Raw genomic sequence first — 21203 nt, forward strand, 5'->3', positions numbered from 1 at the left:
TTCTACTTCACTCTTATAGCCTTTTGCATTGCCCTCTTGGGGGCTGCCAACAGGGATTCTGACCCTGATGCACTACCTGCCCTCCAAAGGTTTCCTTTGAAATCCCCGCGGAAGACTCTATGAACCTGCAGCTCTTACATCCTGCATGCCTGTAAGACCAGCACCACGTGGAAGATGCCAAGATCTGGCACCAGGGAGAGCAACAGCTGGGCCCGTTGAAAAGCTGGCTGCAGTGAACTTTGAGTGCCTGCACGGCAGAACGATGGGAAGGAATTGTGCCAGCAGGATACCCCAGAGCTCTCTTCTCAAAACAGTCTGAAATGATTTTACACTTTCACACCCATGAGCCTGCCATGGATGGGGTCTGGTCAATTTCTTAGTGCAAAGTACTTACTTTTTTTTTTTTTTTTTTTTTAATGGCACGAATCTCTTAAGTAACTATACCCTCTTTGGCCTCATCTTTAAACCTTCTCATTTTCTGGCAAAATTGAAAGATTTTCAAATCTTTTGGCTCTGCTTTTTACTCCCAGTTCTCACTGTAATCCTGGCTAAAAGCAGCCAGCAATACTCACATCAGAGCCTGATCACTGTGCTGTCTTGAAATAGGTGATTTCTGGGGAATTCTTGACTCTCAGAGTCTACATTCCACTTTTCCATCTTCTTTTCCATCTGGAGGTACCACCAGATTAATTTTAGTCACCTTTAAAATGAGCCTCATGTGAAGTCTCAGGGTATGGACAAAATATAAAACGTTCTTTGCCAGAATGTAACATGAATGACATCTTGTCTGGTTTTGAATAGATCCTTCATTTCCATCTGAAACCTCATCAGCGCAGTCTTTACTCTCACATTCCTGTAAGCACGCTGGTCTACTGTTCTACCATCAGCATCCTGTACTAAGCTCCATTTACAGTATTCTAAGCTTTTTACCAGTCGTCTTCTCCAAAATTTTCCAAATTTTCCCTGAAAATTAGTTCAAAAGGCTTTCAAGCTCATGGTCAGATATAGTCAATAACCATACTTCTTGGTACCAATTTTCTGTGTTAGCTTTCTATCGCTGTGACAAAATACCTGAGAAAAGCAACTTAAATAGAAGGTTTATTTGGCTCACTATTATTTTTTAAGTCCTTCCTTATTATTAAAGTGGAAAAAGTCCTGGAGGCCAGAAAGTGAGAATGACCACTGTGAACTCTGCCCATTCCTGACTGGGCCCTTTCTTGCTTTGACTTTGTAAGGCCCCATTGTGAGGGAATTTCAAACACTGGTTATATAAGGCAGCTGTTTCTTTATCCCTACATACATAGAGCTCTTGGTGGTGTCTGTTCAGACTCACAGACACCTCATTTGGTGGTTTGATTGTTCTGGTTTGGGTCTTTGTATATTGTTTTTTTTTTTTATTTGGGTTTTTAAAAAAAATTTATTTTTATTTTATTTTATTTTGCTAGCATCCTTAGTTGGTGTTGCTGCTTAGGGTGTTTAGTGAGACTAATTAAAGTAGTGAGATTATAACAGTATGGCAGGGCCTCTTGGCCAGTTCCTCCCATGGGGATACCCTCATGGACCACTATAAGGTACTGAGGGACATTGGGTGGGGCAGCTTTGCTCACTTAAAACAGACTCACCATCTCCACATCAGAACAAACGTGGCCATGAAAGTCCTGCCAAAGACAGAATGGAACTTGCTTGTCATTATATGCAAAGTGGTCAAATGTGGTCAAGCTGTTTCAAGTTACTGAAGCCACTGGAAGCATCACAATGGAGCAGGCAGGTAGGGGACACCTATGGCACTACATTTTGGGGCCAGTGCCATGGAGGAGGAGGAGGCCCAAAGAGTTTTCAAGCACATCACTTATGCCATGCACTACTGCCACCAAAAGAGCATCATGCACAGATAACTAAAGCTTGAGAACATCCTAATGTATGCCAGAGGAAACATCAAGGTCTGTGACTTCGGCCTGAACACCAGGTTCATAGCCAGGCAAAAGCTGAACAGGTTCAGGGGTACTCCATGGTACTGTGCTCCAGAAATCTTCTGCCCAAAAGAATATGGTCATCCTGCAGTGGATGTCTGGGACCTGGGTATCCTCTGTACTTCATCGTCACAGGGTGCCACCCATTTAATGAGATCATCCCTTGGCTTTTCATGTGTTTGCCAAAGTACAATACCTCATCAATCAAATACTGACTGTGGACCCCACACGAAGGCCCATAATGGAGCAAATCATATAGCACCTGTGGCTAAATAATGAATATTCACTGAGTCATTCCAGTGAGCCACCAAGACCCCATCCAGACCCCACAGTAATGACCATCATGTTTGATGTGGGTTATAATCCATACAATACCTGGGTATCTCTGAAAAGTAGAAAATTTAATAAGGCCATGGCTGCATACCTGATATTCCAGCACCAGATAACCCAAAGGCCAGGCTGCATGCTGTGCATCCAGAGGTTGGACCTCACCCAGAGAGGAGTGCCAGTGAATCTGCCCTTCACACCTCCCGCTTCTTTCCCACCTAGCATCGCCAGCTGCCTGCCATTCCTCTCAGCAACCTGCTTGTGAGGATCCCCACTCCCAGCAGAGCCCCCCGTGTGTTCCTGCACCTCCTACACCCAGCTCCTGGGATGCAGAGCAGCAAGTCCTCCCAGGGTACAGGGGCAGTAGAAAAACTCCCTCTCCACTGGGAAACCCCATGGAGGGCCTGCAGCCTGTACTCATGACAAAACCAAGGACTGGAAGAGGTTATCCAGGAGGATTACCACCTGTATTTCTTAGACTATGTTGCTGTAGGCTGGCATGAGCAACAGGCCCTGGATTCAAAAATAAGTAGTTCCAATGAAAACTGACAGCCGAGACAGAGACAAAGTAGGACAGTCCAGCATTTTATTTTATATATGCTTTTTATCAATGTCAGTTTCAATAGATGAATCAAAACTATACATTTTTGGGGTACAATGTGAAGGTTAGATCACTAAGAGTCCATTTCACATGTCTCTTTAAATCTTAAGTAGACAGTGAGAGAACTTGAGCTCCGTGGCTTCTACCATCATGGCATGAACATCAACCAGGTGTTGACTCAAAAAGCTGCGGAAGGGAGTTGTGCAAATGGCTGAGGGCTTCTCCAGGTGGATTACAGGCTTGGGGGCTTCTGGAGCTGCCTGCAGATGAGAGCACCCCACTCCCTGCACCTGGGAGCGACATCAGGCTGGGACAGTTCCCCCTGTCCTTTCTCCCATGTTTCTGAGATATGGCTTCTTGATAAATTTCTGTTTTTCACAAATCTTATAGTAAAATTGATTCTTTTGAACAATGACCACAGGAAAAAAAAAAAAAGAAAATTAAAATCACATGTACTACCATGTGCAATTGCCAATTGCTATTAACATTGGTGTATTTCCCTTCAGTCTTTTATAAGACTGTGTATTTATATAGAATCAGGACTATAATGTGTATAGAATTTTGCATCCTGTGCACTTCATCAAAAAAGTTTAAGTCACTTTTGATATTAGGCCAATGATCCTTGTGAACATTGTTTCAAAGTGGCTGCAGAGAGTTATCCTGTGTCATTTTACCACAGTTCATTCACCTTCTCCACTTTTATTGAACATTCAGAGGATTCCCAGCAATCGGAGACATATTACCTTGATGAACATCTTTGAGCACAATTTGAACACAAATCTATATTTTAGATTATTTTCTTGGGACTTATTAGCTTAAATAGGTAGAACTTCTTTAGGCTTTCCCTAAATATTGACATTGCTTTCCGGTTGTACTGATTGACATTGGTGCATTGTGGCTTTCATTTCTGTTCTGCTTGTATATATTCTTTTTTTTTGGTGATGTGAAGGGCTGCATGGTCTTAGTGTTTCCCAGCTATGTCCCCTACTCTGGAAACATCCATGCTTCACAGTTGGTGCAGTTAGACTTTGGGGGAGTTAAGGATAGGTGGATGGGGTTCTAGTAGATTTAGCATGCATGAGTGTCTGCAGAAAAGTTTATTTCAGCAAATTAGCTTCACTGATGGCCATCGCTGGCCTGGCATGTGGATATCGCTGCCTGTGTGAGATCCGCCTCTAACATCTGTCACTGCAGCCTGCTGAGCTTATGAGGCTGACAAATGGGCTAAAGCGGCCTCTACTTAGATGAGAATTGGTGCACTTTATTTCCATTGGCTTCTCAGGTCAGCAAAAGAATTTTCAAATCCTGAAATATACTAAGAGCAAGTCTGGGTGCTTTACATGTATCCTGTTCTGCTTCGGTCAGTTAAGACTGGCTTCGTGTCCCCCATTGGGGGCTATTCAGGCAAGCTTCAGAAACACATGTCTTTTTCTTTCTTTTTTTTTTTTTAACATTTTACTTAAGGAGACACAGGGTATACTATTTTAAGTAAATAACTAAGTCACTAGTTTGACTCTTCATAAAACTCACTTGAATGTTCATTATTCCAGAATTTTAATTTGATGACTAATCAAATTAGTCTTTTCAAAGAAAAAGACTCTGCATTGACTGTATCAACTATTTTGATTATATTGACCAAGTTATTGAGGTAAACTGTCTATTTGAATTATTTTCCTTCATAAAATCATCTCAAAGACAGGCTGAATTAGTGTAGTTTTTTGTAACTATATCTGACCAAGAGAAATCAATGTCCGATTTATATTTCTCTTTGGAGGTTTAATAATTTTCATAAAATAAATTATTTATTTGATTACAGGTATCAACACATGCATTTTTGAAATAAAGAATGATAAATTCAGATAAGTTAATGGGTAGTTCAAACAAAATCTTATTTGCTCGGGAGCAAAATCTCAGCCTTGATTAATTAAACCAAATACTAATCATAAGTATGCTAATTTTTCTTTCTGTAAGCATTAATGATATTCCTTTGATCTTTTATGATGTACAAATAACACTTATCAAAATAAAAGGTTCAATTTTGGTCAGGAAAGAGATCCAGCAACTGGCATATCACCAAAGTGCTTATTTGGTATCCTTTATTATTTTTTTGTCCCTTCATGATTTCTGTTCCACAGCTGTTGTTTAGTATTAAACTTCAAAATTTGACAAGGTGACACTTAGGTGAAGTTCTGCATCAAAACATTTGCTGGGTTGAATTTTCAAAGGCTTGCCTCCTGGCCTCTGTCTGAGTTCCACGGTGCATGAAGACGCCCTGGGAATTCGTGGCTTGCACCTTGCATGTTGGTTTGGATTCAGCCTCCTGAGATAGGATGGGTGGGGAGAGCAGATGTCTTTCTCATTCTGTTTGCAACCACACTATGCGGTCTGGAGTCTTCTATTCTGGAAGGTTAGGAAGACATTTCTCCACACACATCTGCAGACTGATTTGGAAAGGTCAGTGTAGGAGAGGAGATGGAATGATCAATATTCCATCCTTTGTTTCCCCTGGATCCACAGCACCTTGAATTGAGCCCATTGCCCCTTCCTTCGGGCTGTGTGAAAACTACTGAGATCATTAAAGTAGAAACTGGGCAGCACAATTCACTAAACTGTGGAGCCCACCTAGATGCCTTTCAGTGGATGAATGGATAAAAAAAAAAACGTGTGGCATATATACACAATGGAATTTTACTCAGCAATAAAAGAGAATAAAATCATGGCATTTACAGGTAAATGAATGGCATTGGAGAAGATAATGCTAAGTGAAGTTAGCCAGTCCCCAAAACACAAATGCTGAATGTTTTCTCTGATATAAGGAGGCTGATTCTTAGTCGGGTAGGGAGAGGGAGCATGGGAGGAATAGACGAACTCTAGATAGAGCAGAGGGGTTGAAGGGGAAGGAAGCGGGCAGGGGATTAGCAAGGATTGTGGAATGTGATAGACATCATTATCTAAAGTACATGTATGAAGACGCGAATTGATGTCAACATACTTTATATACAACCAGAGATGTGAAAAATTGTGCTGTATATGTGTAATAAGAATTGTAATGCCTTCCACTGTCATTTATTTTTTTTAAAAATCAATTTAACAATCTTAATAAATATGTAATTACAAAAAAGTAGAAACTGGGGATATTAAGAAATTCAGAATGGCTCTATATTGACTCAATTATGAACTAATGAATTAATAGCTTGCATGGGACTTGGGATCAGTTCACAGAGGCCCTGTGGGGAAACCCAGGTACATGGCACATGGGTTTGCCCATGAGGCTCTTTGCTGCTTCATTCTTTTTGTTGTTATTGTTGTTGTTACCTGGGATTGAACCCCAGGGTGCTCAACAAATGAGACACATCCCCAGCCATTTTTATTTTGAAACAGGGTCATTCTAAGGTGCTTAAGGCCTCACCAAATTGCTGAGTCTGGTCTCCAGCTTGTGATTCTCCTACCTTAGCCTCCTGAGTCACTGGTATTACAGGTGCACAACACCACGTATGGCTTGCTTCATTCTTTTTATTAACCTAGACAGTTCATAGGCAGTCCCAGTGGCAAGCACCAACAGGATTGAGCATGTATAATCCATGAAATGGCCTTCAGGATCTCCAAGTGTAGTGGCTCCTCATGATATAGTTTCATTATTTAAAACAATTTTTAAAATCTTCCACATGACTACTTGTCTCCAAGGCTTTTGTCTTGGGTGATAAGGACAACACACATGCCCTGCTTGTAGTTTTCTTCTTAGCCTTTATTTTGCCTTTTTATCTCAGCTTAATCATGTGATGTCCTCTCAGCTGCTCCTGCCTGTTTTGTTACAATTCAAACCAAAGCATGATGATATGAGAAGATGATTTAATCTTAATAATTGGAACTATCTTAATTGGTTTTCATGAAAACCAATCTTAGGTATTTTTATGACAGTATAAATTTCAAGGGCATGCTTGATAGGAAAGCAAAGCCAAAGAATACTACAGGTTATACAGATGTCTACCTAACTGGTATTTGGGGCTTACTTCTGTATATCTGGGAGCTTGGTATAATGGATTTCCCAACTGATCACAACGGCATCCTTCCTTCCCCATCCATCATCAGCGTTGAGCTGTCTGTCTTTGAGTGAGTCCATTTGCAGGAGCAAGGATCCCATGTCAGGAAAGGTCTGGCTCTGTTCCGTGGTTTTGCCCTGACCTCCATTCCCATTCTCCTCACAGCCTTATCTCAGTCACCCTAATGCTTTGAAAGTTGAAATGATGCTTCCTCCTCACAAAAGAATGGGTAAAGATGAAGATATAGACATTCTTCCTCCTCTGAGAAAGAGGAGTGTGGTTCAGAATATAACTGCTCCAAGAATAATTTAAAATAATAATAATAATGATGATGATGATGATAATAATAATAATAATAATAATAATAATAATAATAATAATAAAGAGTATTCAACAGCGATGGTTGATGAACACCTAACTTTTGTTTGATATCTAGTTTGGTGAGAGATCATCCCTAAATTAACAGCTTTTTGTTTTTGCTTTTTTGGTAGTTTTTTTTTTTTTAATTAATGAAACCTCCCATTTATTCTTCACAGTGAGTTTGTAGGGAAATGGAAAATTCTGCAAATATTGCAGTTAGATGCTCCCTTTTCCCCCTAAAATCAGTCTCAAATATTTTTTTATGCATTACAATTCTTATTACACATATAGAGCACAATTTTCATACCTTTGTATATAAAGTATGTTCACGCCAATTCATGAGATTTATAAAAATTATTTTAAGTCATTCTTTTTTTGATCAGGCCCATTCTTTTAGTGATTTTCCAAAGAATCTATAAAATTATGCTCTTTTTGCTTTTGGGGTTTTATCACTGAGATATTCATGTGCAGCCTTTGTAGTCACCTAATCGTTGTTTAAATAAACCATTCTCATACCTCTTGCCTCATCCTCAGACTGGTAATTTTCAAAAACAATATGCTAATACCATAATGAAGGTATTCTTCCTGCATTGTATGGTTCCTGTCAGTCAATGTCTTTTGTCAATCATGGCAGTATAAATGCTGCCAAATATACACATTTCTTTTCCTAATTGCAAATTGAATTTTTATGGCTTCTTATTAGAGAACCCCAGGAGACCAATAGTAATAATTGACACACAGCTGCTGGAGACCAGATATTATTTCTTCAGCTTCCTATCCTAATAAATAATGAACCATCAAGTTATTTATAAATAAATCAAAAGTCCTTGTAATAAGTAACACCCTAAGAAGCAATTGCATACAATTTGTAGTTATAAAGTGTTATAGAAATGCTAGATATAATAATAATTAGAATGAGAACTGTTTTACTAATGAGCATCATTTAGACCACCTTGCAAATGTATATAATTTTAATTGAACATCTTTTCATTTCTGGTATTTGAAATTCTAGTCTTCTCCCATTCCATCTCTTTCAGATTTCCTCAATCCCTAAATCCTAATAAAAACCATCGCTGTTTGTCAAACCCATATTTATGGCGCTTACATAATCTAACACATGTATCTCACTCATTCACAAAGTTATTTATCTGTTTACCCTACTGTACACCAGGTATTATCCTAGCCACTAGGGTATAATAAAGCTGTTGGGCATAATCCCTGTTTTTAGTGAAATGAGACTCTGGTAGACTTGCAGCCTCTGTTTTGTCTGCCTGCACCTCTCCTTGGACATTAAGTGTGCTAAGGCTGAGGATGGAACCTGTGTCTTGCCTCCACCTTCGTCCCTGTGACCCCTGCACCACCCATCATAATAGCTCATGAATAGTGGGCTCTCAGGGGCAAAATGAGCTGACTACCCATTATACTTGTTCTGAATAATTCAGAAGCACAAAATTGAAGACATCCAACATCTTCATGTGTCTTTAAAGCCTTTGTTCTCCTTGCAAGGTTGTTATCTATAAAAATAAGTAACTTCACAATTTGGTCTACTTTCACTTTGTGTATGTGAATATGGCATATTTTGCCATAACAAAACAAAATATGATTGAGGGTAGTGTCTGAATTTCCCACGGCCAGATGTCTTAAAGGCTCTGTCACAAACTCAAATTATTGTGAAATGCTTCTGTTTGGGTAAGGGCATGAATATTTTCCTCTTTTGTGAAATTTTAATGTGAAGTAATTGAACAGGAATATAATTTGGGGTATTTATTGAACACTTATTAAACACTAGGCACTAGGCTGAGGACTTTCCACACATATTGCTCACAGTCATCTCAATGACTCTAGTAGGTACATTCTGATTTTATGCTGATGTTATTTAGATGAGGGATCTGAGGTCCAGGGGGTGCAGGTACCTTGCTTATGGTTTTACAGGTGATAGGTAGGAGGAGCTTGCACTCACCAGTGTCTCTGTCTACATAGCCCACTGCTCACTTTCAAAGTGGGGGTTGCAGAGGCTTTTATGGGGGAGTGATGTAAGGCTTCCATACCATAGAACTTCTGTGATTTTTTTTGTTTGTTTGTTTTAGTGTTAATCTAAAATAATATGAGCATATCTGGGTCATTTAATGATTACCTTAAGATGATTTGGGTGCCAGAATTTGTGTTTATTTTTTTAAACAATCAAGTTGGTATCACAGCATAGTGGACCTCCTATGTAAAAGACTGCGTGACTCTGTGGCACACTGGTCCAGGAAAGGTTTAGGTGTGTTATCAATGAAGAAATGTGGGAGGAGGCTCCTACTGCAAAGCACCATGAAGGAGCAGTCTAGACTCCAAAACACCTGTGCTGTAGTTTTCAGAATCAGATTTATAGTGCAATGGAGGGGAACTTTTAGCAAAACATCATCATATGAGTATTAAGTTATTGTTGTTGATTTTCATTGAATTGATTGTATAGTTTCACTTATATTTGATTAGAATATTTAGTTGGAGTTTGATATGATTTTTGAGGGGTTTTAAGAACTTTGTTTTTTGTTTCTATGTATTTAAATATAATTATAATAAAAAAAATTTAAGTCAAAACAGGAGAGAAAGCAGTATACGTTTTCCCCTAAAACCTTTTTTTCCCTAAATTCAAATTTGTGCATACTGAATTTCTCTGCACTACTTGGTAAAAACTTTACACTAAATACAAACACTCCCCCAGGTTATGGACTGCCCATTCTTTCTTGCGGGATAAAGCATTCATTGACATCTCCTTTCAATCTATAAATATTATCTAGGGAGTTTAAGGTCTGACCTTGAGTGTACTTTTCCAAATTGGTGTGGTTCCCGAATGTACCTCTGACTAGCTCAGTCAATCAAATTGCTTTTGGATTTTTGTCACTCTTTATCCTGATTCTGATAACTGACAGTTGCATATACACACCACGCATGGCATATCATTATTTTCTCCTCACCACTATAAAGATTTGTGAACATGGGCTAGGAAGTGGTACCACTTCACCTAGGTGGTGAAGATAATGACCATGTGTTGGAGTTTAAAAGGCTTCTGGTTTAAAAGGTCTCTGAGTCTATCTGAAATGACTGCATTAGTTACTCTTCTGAGTAATGAAAGGGGAAGCCCCTGTACATGCAGACACCTGGAGAGGAGCTCATACCTAACGGCGTTATTTGTCCTCAGCTCTTTGCTATTGCTTATGACTGATTTTAGTTAGACCTTGGGTCACTGCAACAGAGGACAATAAGCGCTGATGGAAGGAGAGGAAAGGCTAGTTCTGTGGCACGTGGGCATGCCATGGGACTGAGTGCAGAGGGGTAGTAGGAAGCTGCCAAATAAAACTTGGTTTTAGGAAAGTGCCAACCTTGGATTGCCTAGGGCCATCGTGAAATAGAGGGGCCATTTTTTTCCATGTACAATTGATCATCCTTATTCAAAATATTAATAAAGCTTCCCTATTTTAATAAAATGTGAAGGATTCTGTCTGGCACTATACAAGTGCAATAGTATTTGTTGCCATTTTTATTTTCATCATTATTATTTCCCCAAAAGCTGCACGGGGCAGAGAGAATACCGCAGGGTGGGGAAACTGAAAAGCTGAGCATCAGTGCCGGGGTGGCTATGATTCCATCTCAGAGATGGGGCCTTCCCTTAGCATCCTTTGGCCTCTGTGTCCTAGTTTCCATCCTTGAGGGATTCGGTCAGCTCTTTCATCCTTCATATAGTCTGGCTTTTGCAATAGATCATTATATGGTCCTCAGAGCTCAAGGTTCCTGAAAACGACCATTGGTGGTTATTATTGTTATTTTTTAATGTTCATCTTTACATTTAGGTCTGTCCTTGGGAAAGGCCTGTGGGAATTCTTACTTCTGTCCTCTCAAATGATAGATGTATCCAAGAGCTTTTCAGGGCATCCTTAGGAAAAGTCCAAACCACAAGTTCATCAAACATTTCCACATGCTTAGTGTTAGCCATTTTATGGTAGGAGCTGGGCTCTTCCTCTCTCTGAAGTTATTTTTAGCTGTGCTACCTCCTGCAAGGGCACTTCTCCTAAGAATGACAAGGTGAATGGGTCCCATGTTCCAGTAAGGCCTTCAACTGAGGGAGGGGAGAAAAGGCAGCATTGACTGTGTAGGAATTGTTGACTTTACCTTATTTTTATACTATGTTACATTTCTGAGTGTATTTCCTGGGAAATCTGTTCAGTAGATAATATTTGGATTAATAGGTAGCACTTATTTATCTCTGATGATGGGCTAGGTGTTTTTTCAAGCCTTTTACCCATATCATAGTGTTTGGGCCTCCTGGTGTCTCTATCTACATTGGGCAGATGCAAAACTGAGGCACAAAGAGGTTAAATAACTTGCCCAGGGCCACTCATGTGATAAGTGGCACAGCTGGAATTCAATACAAGGCAGAAATGCCTGACATCTATAATGATAACACAGTTTGGTGCTGATTTTAAATGTGTGTTACATTTAAAATGTAACAAAAATGTTACAGTCTCAATTTTATCATTTTCATAAATTGAGCCTTGAAGAGGTCATCAAGAATTTTATCCTGAAAAAGGGATCAACTCATACTTTTTACTTTTGCTTTCCTGTTTTTGATTTTTTTTTTTTTTTTTTTTTGGCCTGGGAAGTAAGCTCTTAGGAACCAGCGGATTTTACGTATCCTTGTGAACCAGAGATGGAGAAAGGAAGGGTTCTATAAAGGGCAGAGTTGCTGCTGACCACAGTGCTGTGGCTAAGATGGCTTTTGCCCTTTTCCTGTGTCATACTTTTTCTTAATTTTCTCTTTTTAGATATACATGACAGTAGAGTGCATTTGACATATTATACATACATGGAATATAACTTTCCATTCTTGTGGTTGCAGATGATGTGTAGTTTCACTGGTCACGTATTATATAAGAACACACGAAAGTTCTTTCCTGCCGCAGTCCGGCTGCAGCAAAATAACCAGAGGGTGACAAGCCACTTGTGTAGATTGATACAGCAGGAATGGGAGCCGTTTATTGTAGGACAACAGAGGTATTTATACATTCCACACAGCTTATCTTAATTAACATAAACTAGATACAGCGGTCAACCAATAAGGAATCTCCACACTTAATGGCTCGATGGCATTACTTCACAAACCACTCCCCCTGGCATTTTTCCAGGCGCCATCCAGACTTGTTTACAGACCCTAACATTTCTCTGGCAAAATGCCAGGCGCCATCCTGACTTGTTTACAGACTCTAACACTTTCCTATTCCCATTCCTTCTCCCTTCTCTTCAATCCCCTTTGTGGAATCCAATGACCTTTTATTCCCTCCCCACCCTTACTGTGTGTTAACTAGCATCCACATATCAGAGAGAACATTCAGGCTTTGGTTTTGGGGGACTGGCTTATTTCACTTAGCATGATAGTCTACAGTCCCATCCATTTACTGGCAAGTGCCATAATTTCATTTTTCTCTAGGACTGAGTAATATTCCATTTTGTATATATACACTACATTTTCCTTATCCATTCTTCTGTTGAAGGGCACCTAGGTTGGTTCCATAGCTTGACTATTGTGAATTGAGCTGCTGTAAACATTGATATGTGCCTATGTCACTGTAATATGCTAATTTAAACAAAGTCTTTTGGGTATATACTGAGGAATTGGATAACTGGGTCAAATGGTGGTTTCATTCCAAGTTTTCTGACAAATCTCCATACTGCTTTCCAGAGTGGTTGCACCAAATTGCAGTCTCACCAGCAATGTATGAGTGTAACTCCCCCCCACCCTTGCCAACATTTATTGTTGCTTATATTCGGTGTAATATTTTCATGCCTTCCAGAATACAAATGTCTGCGGTGGTCACTGAGTCACCCCTAAGTCTCAAGCACCTATCCTGGGCAGGTGAAGGTGCATGTGTATAGACAGGAGAAAGAAATCCATTTTTCCTACTGTCACACTTAGAACAGCCCAGGACACTGCTGTGGCCAACCAAACGTGTGTGGCGTTTTCCTCCCACACCAAGCAATTCTTCAACACCAGCTGAATGTCCTATGATTTAATTCAATTCTGACCTTATCTCTCTGGAGTTAGTGTGAGATGCCACAAGTTGAACTGAAGATGTAGCTCAGTGGTAGAGCTTTTGCCTGGCATGTATGAGACCCTGGGTTCAAAAGCACCACACAAAACAAGATCCCAAGTTTCAGTTTCCAATTCCTTCAGATGCCAATAGCAGGTCTTTTTCTTCCACAGCTTCTAACTGACCAATTATAAACTGGAGGGTTCCTACAATCCCTTTCTTGGTTTGGATCATTTGCTAGAGCATCTCATGGAGCTCAGGGAAACTATTTTCTTACTATTGTCAACAGATTACAGAGGATATTTTAAAGGATAAAGACGAACAGCCAGATGAAGACATTCGTAGGGTTCTGAGTTCATGCGCTTCTGCCCCCATGGGGTTGAGAAGCTCCTGTCTCTGAGTCCATGGATGTAGATGTGTTTAGCAACCTGGTAGAGCTCTGAATCATGTCCTTTCAGGGTTTTATGGAGGATTCAACATTTAGGTATAATTGATTAAATCATCATCAATTGGGGATCAGCTCTCCCTTCCCCTCCCTGGAGGTCAAGGGTTGGGCTGAAAGTTTCAACAGGTTGGTTTCCCTAGCAACCAGACCCATCCTGTGGATACCTAGGGGCTTTTGAAAAGTCTTCTCTCTACTGCAAACCCACATGGGGTTGAAAGAGGGCTTGGTATGATAACAGGAGGTACTATTATCTATCCTACTGTAGCTGCCCCACGCTGTTTTAGGAAGTAGGACAAAAGGCTAAATTAACAAAACATATTCCTATGACTCTTACTGCTCCAATTAGGAAATTACCAGGATTTCAGGGGCAGAGAGCCAGGAACCTTGGATAAGACCAAAGTTTATATTTTTTATTATATCACAACATCACAGCACGATACACAGAACTAACACATTCAGGCTTCCCTCTATGAGGGCCGGAGCCATGGTTCATGATTCACCACCCTGTCCTCTGTGGTGAGCCTCTGTTGCATAACAAGCTCTCATGAAGTACTATTGCAAATTTTGGATAAATGAGGTGACTGTTGATAGCATTCCAAGGAATTGTTGCTTTCTATGTAATTATCTAAATAATGTTTCATAGTTTTGTTTGTTTGTTTGTTTCACTTCATGCTTGTTAATGTACCAAAATGATATATTTTTTTTTCTCAGTATTTTCAACTGGTGAGGTGGAACAATCAAGATTCAGGGGATCTTTATTCTAGTCCTGATTCTGCTATTCTATCTGTGAGCAGCTGAGCCTCAGTTTTAATGAGCTATAATGACAGCCTGTGATCTTACAAGGTTGTGTGGAGGGTCAGATGGCAGAACAGTTTTGGTGACTAGAGATGAAAGGCATCATTGTTTTCAGAATCGCCCTCCAGTGCTCTTCTATTATCTGTTCCCCGTTTACAGCAGTGTCCTCTTTGACTTCAGATTTTAAAAAGGCCCAGGACACTTGTCAGATGAGCACCAGAAAAGAGAAAGAAGAGCCATTCTGGGTGATTTCATGACACCTGCATCTCTTAAAGCTCTGAAGGGAAGAATCATGGCTGTTCACTTTGCTCTATTTTTGTTCATCAACTCCGTGGTAGACCCTTGATAATTGTTTGTTGAATGAGTAAACATAACTCCCAACTCACAGAATTCTGTCACAAAGTCAAGCAGCTGAGCTGCTTTCCATAAGAGTAAAAGCAACAACCACCAAGAGATGCTGGAGACCCTGGCATGGCAAGTACTCAGCTTCAATGCAATTACAGAAACCACCCTGAGTGGAGAGAGAGGTCTGAGTGAAATCAGTTTGAAGTTGAAATAACTAAAGAATATCAGAATTACAGTCATTTGACTTGTTTGGAGAGAAGTAGAGCCCTGACAATCAACCTCTGCTTCCCTTCAAGTGGATCCATACTGGAAAAGTCAGGGGAGGACTGGCTCTTCTCCCTGTGACCTACTGGCTTCCCTGTCCACAAGAAGCACATCCCTCCCCATGTCCCCCCTGCAGTGGACAAACTCACTGCCTTCCTCAAGTTAAAAATAAAATCACCTGTAATTCCAGTGGCTCAGAAGGCTGAGGCAGGAGGATCGAGAGTTCAAAGCCAGCCTCAGCAACTTAGCAGGGCACTTAGCAACTCATTGAGACCCTGTCTCTGGAAAAGGAAGGAAGGAAGGAAGGAAGGAAGGAAGGAAGGAAGGGAGGGAGGGAGGGAGGGAGGGAGGGAGAAAAGGTAGTGCTGGGGATGTGACTCAGTGGTAAACACCTCTGGGTTCAATCCCTGAAACAAAAACAAAACAAAAGAAAAAATCCAAAACCCAAAAAACAGATCAGCTCTAGCAGAGCATAACTTCTAGTTACCAGAAATTTTACACAGTTGGCCATTTCTTGAAATCAGCCAAGATTTTTCCGTGATGTGCCACCCATGGTTACTCTTGGCTTCTGCTATAGCAGTAGTGGAAGGCAATATACAGTGTAGGATTTTTCTCCTTAACTGAGAATCACAGATACCTGAGAAGAGTGGTTCGCCACATGTAGAAGGACCTTACCCTCAACCTGGTTTGGTTGTGATAGTGAGAATATGCATAAGTGCTAGAGATCAAAGGTAAGGTGGGACCATGTTCATTCCAAAGTCAAAGGGGGTCCCTCCTGTTAGACATAGACTGAAGGAGAGGTAAAAGAAATACTTAGAATTAAACTGCTAGGGGATAATGGTAGCAGGTACAGCGGAGGGGGTGGTGCTAACGCCAGGAGCTGCTCTGAACTCTAAAGCAGAGGGTTTGGGTTATTCAACATAATTGATCCTGATGCTTGGCAGGATCTCTGAGGATTTTCTGAATACAGACGTCTGCAATTTAGGATGATTTGGCTCAGAATTGTTTGAATTTACAATGGTGCGAAAGTAATATGCATTAGTAGAAATGCAGTGGATTCCTTCCTTCCTGAAACCCGTGCTTCTGCAAAGAGGACTTTCCCTGATTCTCCTCCCTTTGATGCCTACCTCTCTCTCCCTCCAGTCCTACTACCACTTGCTTCTTGTGGAACCCTGTCAATGGCTGCACAGGTGACCTTCCAGCCCATTCCCATCTTCAACTCTTAACTGCGTTGCCAGAGGCCATTGTTAAGTCCTTTTTTTTTTTTTTTCAATAGCACTCTGATGCTTCAACAGTATTCCTCACTCTGACCCATTGCCTATTGAGATAGAAGCAGATTTTATGTCCATGAAAACTACACAACAACCTGGTTTTGCTTTCCTTCTCTGTCGTGTGTCAGTCTAGACTCCTGTCATTTTCCTGGTTTGCTCTAACCCCTCCCTCCTCCATGTATTGCTCAAAAGTTTCTCTCAGCCTGGAATGTTCTGCTCCTCCCCTCCTGACCCCTTTACTGTACCTCTCCACTGCATTCCTATCTAGCCTCCAGTTCTGCCTACTCCGGAGTCTTTCCTGATTTACCCTCCAGTGATCCCTTCCTCCTTTGAATCCCCAAAGCACAGCATGCCCCACCCTTCTTCTGATGTCCACCTCCATCCTGTTTCCCTGCAGAATCATGGTGACTCTCCTCTACCACCCACTCAAGAGTGGGTTCTTCTGAATCACCTAAGAGGTGTCATGGTAGTTTGTATACAGCTGATGATCAATATATCATTGTAAAGGAGTAATATATGAGTTTATAGGTAATATTCAAAAATTAGAATATTCTCCCAGTTTTATAAAATCATCCACATTCCTTCCATGAGGGATTTTGTAAAGAATGACCTTAAAGAATAATATGAGAGAAGATGGTGGTTCTAGTATACATGGATGTTTACAATAAATTGTTTGAAATTGAGTGGCTCCCAGCATTCTATCATTAGCCACTATAAAAATGTTAGTGACTTATTTGACAATTATCTTTTTTTAAAAAAAAAATAAAATCCCCAAAGTTTTAGGCCATGTGTGGTTTCATCTGTGAAAATATTATTGAAGACAAAAACCGACTGAACACATACTGTTTCAGCACTGCCACTCTTTGGTTTTATATGAGGCTGGATTCACAGTTGGTTCAAGGTGGTGGTAGAAGACCCCAAACCATTATAATTCTAAGATTTTATTAGTGATTTATATATTAGACCTTATCATTAAAAAGAGTTAGGAGAAGGACACAATAACTCAGAATATAATTTTAAAAATTCAGTTCACCAGGCATTTATTGAGTAACTACTGTATGCTGGATGTTGAGATACATAGAGGTATGTGTGTGAGAAAGAGAGAGAGAGGCGGGGAGGGTTCATGAGACAATCTGCAGTCTTTTAAATGTGAGCTTATATTACCTTGTCTGGAATTTGGGATGTAATCTCCTAGAGAAACATCATATATTATGTCCATACCTCAGGATCACCCCAAAGCCCAGAATATACATGACGTACTTAATATAAAGCACTGGATTACTGTTTAATTTAAAAATTACTGTTTAATTTAAAATTACTGTTTAATTTAAAAGCTACATTACATTACTATGTTCATAACTTCAGGTTGGAATATGAACATAATAGCTTTTCTTTCTTTCTTTCTTTTCTTTTCTCTCCTCCTCCTCCTCCTCTTCCTCCTCCTCCTCTTCCTCCTCCTCCTCCTCCTCCTCCTCCTCCTCCTCCTCCTCCTCCTCCTTCTTCTTCTTCTTCTTCTCTCTCTCTCTCTCTCTCTCTCTCTCTCTCTCTCTCTCTCGTCTCTCTCGTATTAGGGATTGAACCTAGGGGTCCTTATCCACTGAACCACATCCCCACTCCTTTAAATTTTTTTTTTTAATTTTGAGACAGGGTCTTGCTAAGTTGCTTAGGACCTCCATAAGTTGCTGAGGCTAACTCTGAACTTGTGATCCTCCTGCCTCAGCTTCCCAAGCTGCTGGGATTATAAACATATGCCACCTTGCTCAGCTCTGTGTTTTCTTTATAGCAAGAACACGTTTCCTTTTCCATATCCCCTCTTTGTGAGTAATGTGAAGAAGAATTCTACCAGGTCCAGGGCCCTGGGTTCTGGGTTAGGTGCCCTAGTGGAGATAGGGGTGAGCAAATGTTGAGGGGTATGTGTGTGTGTGTGTGTGTCTTTGAGACTGGTTGAGTGCCAAAGGAGGTTCTCAGTAGTACTTCAGATGCTTTACATGGATTATATCATCAAATCAACGCCCCCCCATGCGATGTTATCATTATCATTCCTCTAAAATGTTGGTGTGTTTCAGGGCTCAGATCTTGGACCTTTTCTCTCACTCAACTCACTCATGTGGTCCCATGGCTTTTAGTGTTGTCTGTGATATCCTGCTGATCCTTGAATGCTGGACTCAGAATGGTTCATCACTGAGATGGATGCTAGGAGTCTTCAACTTCTCCCCTAAACCGAACTTCTGATTTTAGCCTGCTCCTACCACAGGCTTCTCTGTGGTCGTAAATGGCAGCTTTTTTTTTTTTTTTTTTTTGAAGATTCTTTTTAAAATGGACACGATATCTTTACTTTATTTATTATTTTTTGTATGTGGTGCTCAGGATCGAACTCAGTGCCTTACACATGTGAGGCAAGCACTCTACCCATGAGATATAACCCCACCCCATAAATGGCAACTTTGAGTTTCTAGTTACTCAGGTCAGAACCTTGGCATTACCCTTCAATCCTCTCCGCCTCCATATTCAAACCATCAACAATCAACAAATACTCTCAGTACATTAAAAATACCTGGACTCCTACTGCTTCTCATTATTTCTACTGCTACTTCCATGGTCTGAATCACCGTCATCTCCAGTCTGGATTACAGAAATACCTTCCTAATCGGACCCCTACTCTCATCCTTGTTCCACTGGTCTGTTATCCAAATAGTACCCATTATTTAATAGTATAATTCAGTTCATGAGATTTCTCTGTTCAGAACCATTCAGTGTCTTCTCATCTCCTAGTAAAACCCAAGTCCTCTCTACAACCTGTAGTGCTCTACATATCCTTGTAGAGGTCTTGTGGTTTCAATCTGAGCTCATTCCTCACCACTCTTGCTCCCTCACCCCCTCCCTTCCTTATGGGTCAGAGACACATTCCTGACCACCCCTCCAGAAAACATAAGAAATAGCCAGCTGCCCTACACAGGTAGTATCTAAAGAGTACCTGTGCCTTCTGGTGGAGAAGTGAGTGAGGTGAGTGAAGAAGGGAGAATTCACCAGGAGGAAAGTGATGGAAAACTGACAATGGGGTTCACCCACGGTGGACTTTGCCCTCCCCACATCCAGGCTAAAGAAAGACCATGTTTATGTGCTCAGTAAGACTTCATTTCCTTTTCTCTTATTTTATATACTTCCCAAGTCATCTTTTTAAAGACCAATGTCATTATTACACTTTAAAGTGTTTGATATTTAGTATTTGAGGTAACGATACATTATAAGTGAAAAAAATGGTTCTATTTGCAAGAATGAAAATAATGGAAACAATTTTAAGAAATGTAACAAAGTGAGAAAGTAAATTAATGGAGAAAGGGTAGATAGCAAATTTTCTTTCTTTCTTTCTTTTTTTTTTAACCAGAGATTGAACCTAGGGGCAATGAGCCACATCCCAGTCTGCTTTTATATTTTATTTTGAGACAAGTTCTCACTAAGTTGCATAGAGCCTCACTAAGTTTCTGAGGCTGTTTTTAAACTTTTAATCCTCCTGACTCAGCCTCCCAAGCTGCTGGGACTCTAGGCATGTATCACTGCATCGGCTGCAAATTTTCTTAATTTATATAATAAACATTTTCTAGCATTTGTTATGTGTAAGACAGTATCATTGGAAATGTAGAATTGTTAGATTAGCTATATAAAAAGACAAATAGCAGTAGTCCCTCAAAAAGACCCCCAAATAATGTTTCTCATATTTCAAACTGCTCCATTACTGACACTAAGTTAGGTTTTAGGATTCGGTGGTAAACACGAATTTGACACAGGAACCTCAAATTTCTTGGCTATTTTCCATTTAAATACATGAGATGGTTCTAGGACTGGGTAGAAGAGCAGGAAGGTGAAGAGGCCCTACTTCTTTCCTCCAATGTCATGGTGGAATGTTGGGCAAGCATCTCCTATGTTCCATTTGTATTTTTTCAGGAATCTATAGACTTTCAAAGTACAGCCACCGTCTTGATTATCATGGCATCCATCATGGCGGATCCATCAGTTTATTAAAGTAACAAGTTGCCTTAATCCATCTGTGCTGGTATAACAAAAATACCTGGCACTGGTAATTTATAAAGTACATACATTCATTTTCTCTCATTCTGGAGACTGGGAATTCCAAGGTCAAGGGAGAGGTAGGGTCAATTGTCTAGTGTAGACAGGTAGGATCAATTGTGAAGGCTACTCTTGGCTTTCAAGATGGTGCCTTGTTCCTGCATCCTTCAGAGTGGAGGAATGCTGTGTCCTCACAGGGTAGAGTAGAAAGGCAACCAAGCCTTAAGCTGGGTGAAGCCCCTTTTATAGCAGTCTTAATTCCATTCATGAGGAGAAGAACCCTTATGGCCTAATCACCCTAGAAAAGCCCCAGTTTTTAACACCATCACGTTGGCCATTAAGTTTTAACAACTGAATTTTGGAAGGGATACATTTAAGCCATAGCACAAATGTCCCATTTGTTCCTTGGACAAGTAGAAGGATGACAGACATCCTCTTCCCACTTCATTTCTAGTGGTGGTCTTTGGTGGAATTCAGTTATAGCCCAGGACATTTAAGTTATCATTCTCAAAAGGTGGGTTAGTGACTAGACCCTCATGGCTGCTCCTTCTTGTTTCCTGCACAGGCTCAGTCTCTCTCTAAAGCCTCTGCAGGTGTTCCCCAGACCTACTGCCTACTACCCCCTTCCTCCATGAGTGCTGGCTGCTCATCA

General features: G+C 40.5%; 1 protein-coding gene across 2 annotated transcripts in view; it reads left to right on the forward strand.

The window, feature by feature from the left end:
- Rcan2 (regulator of calcineurin 2) overlaps nucleotides 1-21203 on the forward strand; it is a 240797-nt gene that overhangs the window by 7531 nt on the left and 212063 nt on the right. The window lies entirely within an intron of this gene.

The sequence above is a fragment of the Callospermophilus lateralis genome, chromosome 6 (assembly GCF_048772815.1).
Source record: "Callospermophilus lateralis isolate mCalLat2 chromosome 6, mCalLat2.hap1, whole genome shotgun sequence".
Lineage (NCBI taxonomy): Eukaryota > Metazoa > Chordata > Mammalia > Rodentia > Sciuridae > Callospermophilus > Callospermophilus lateralis.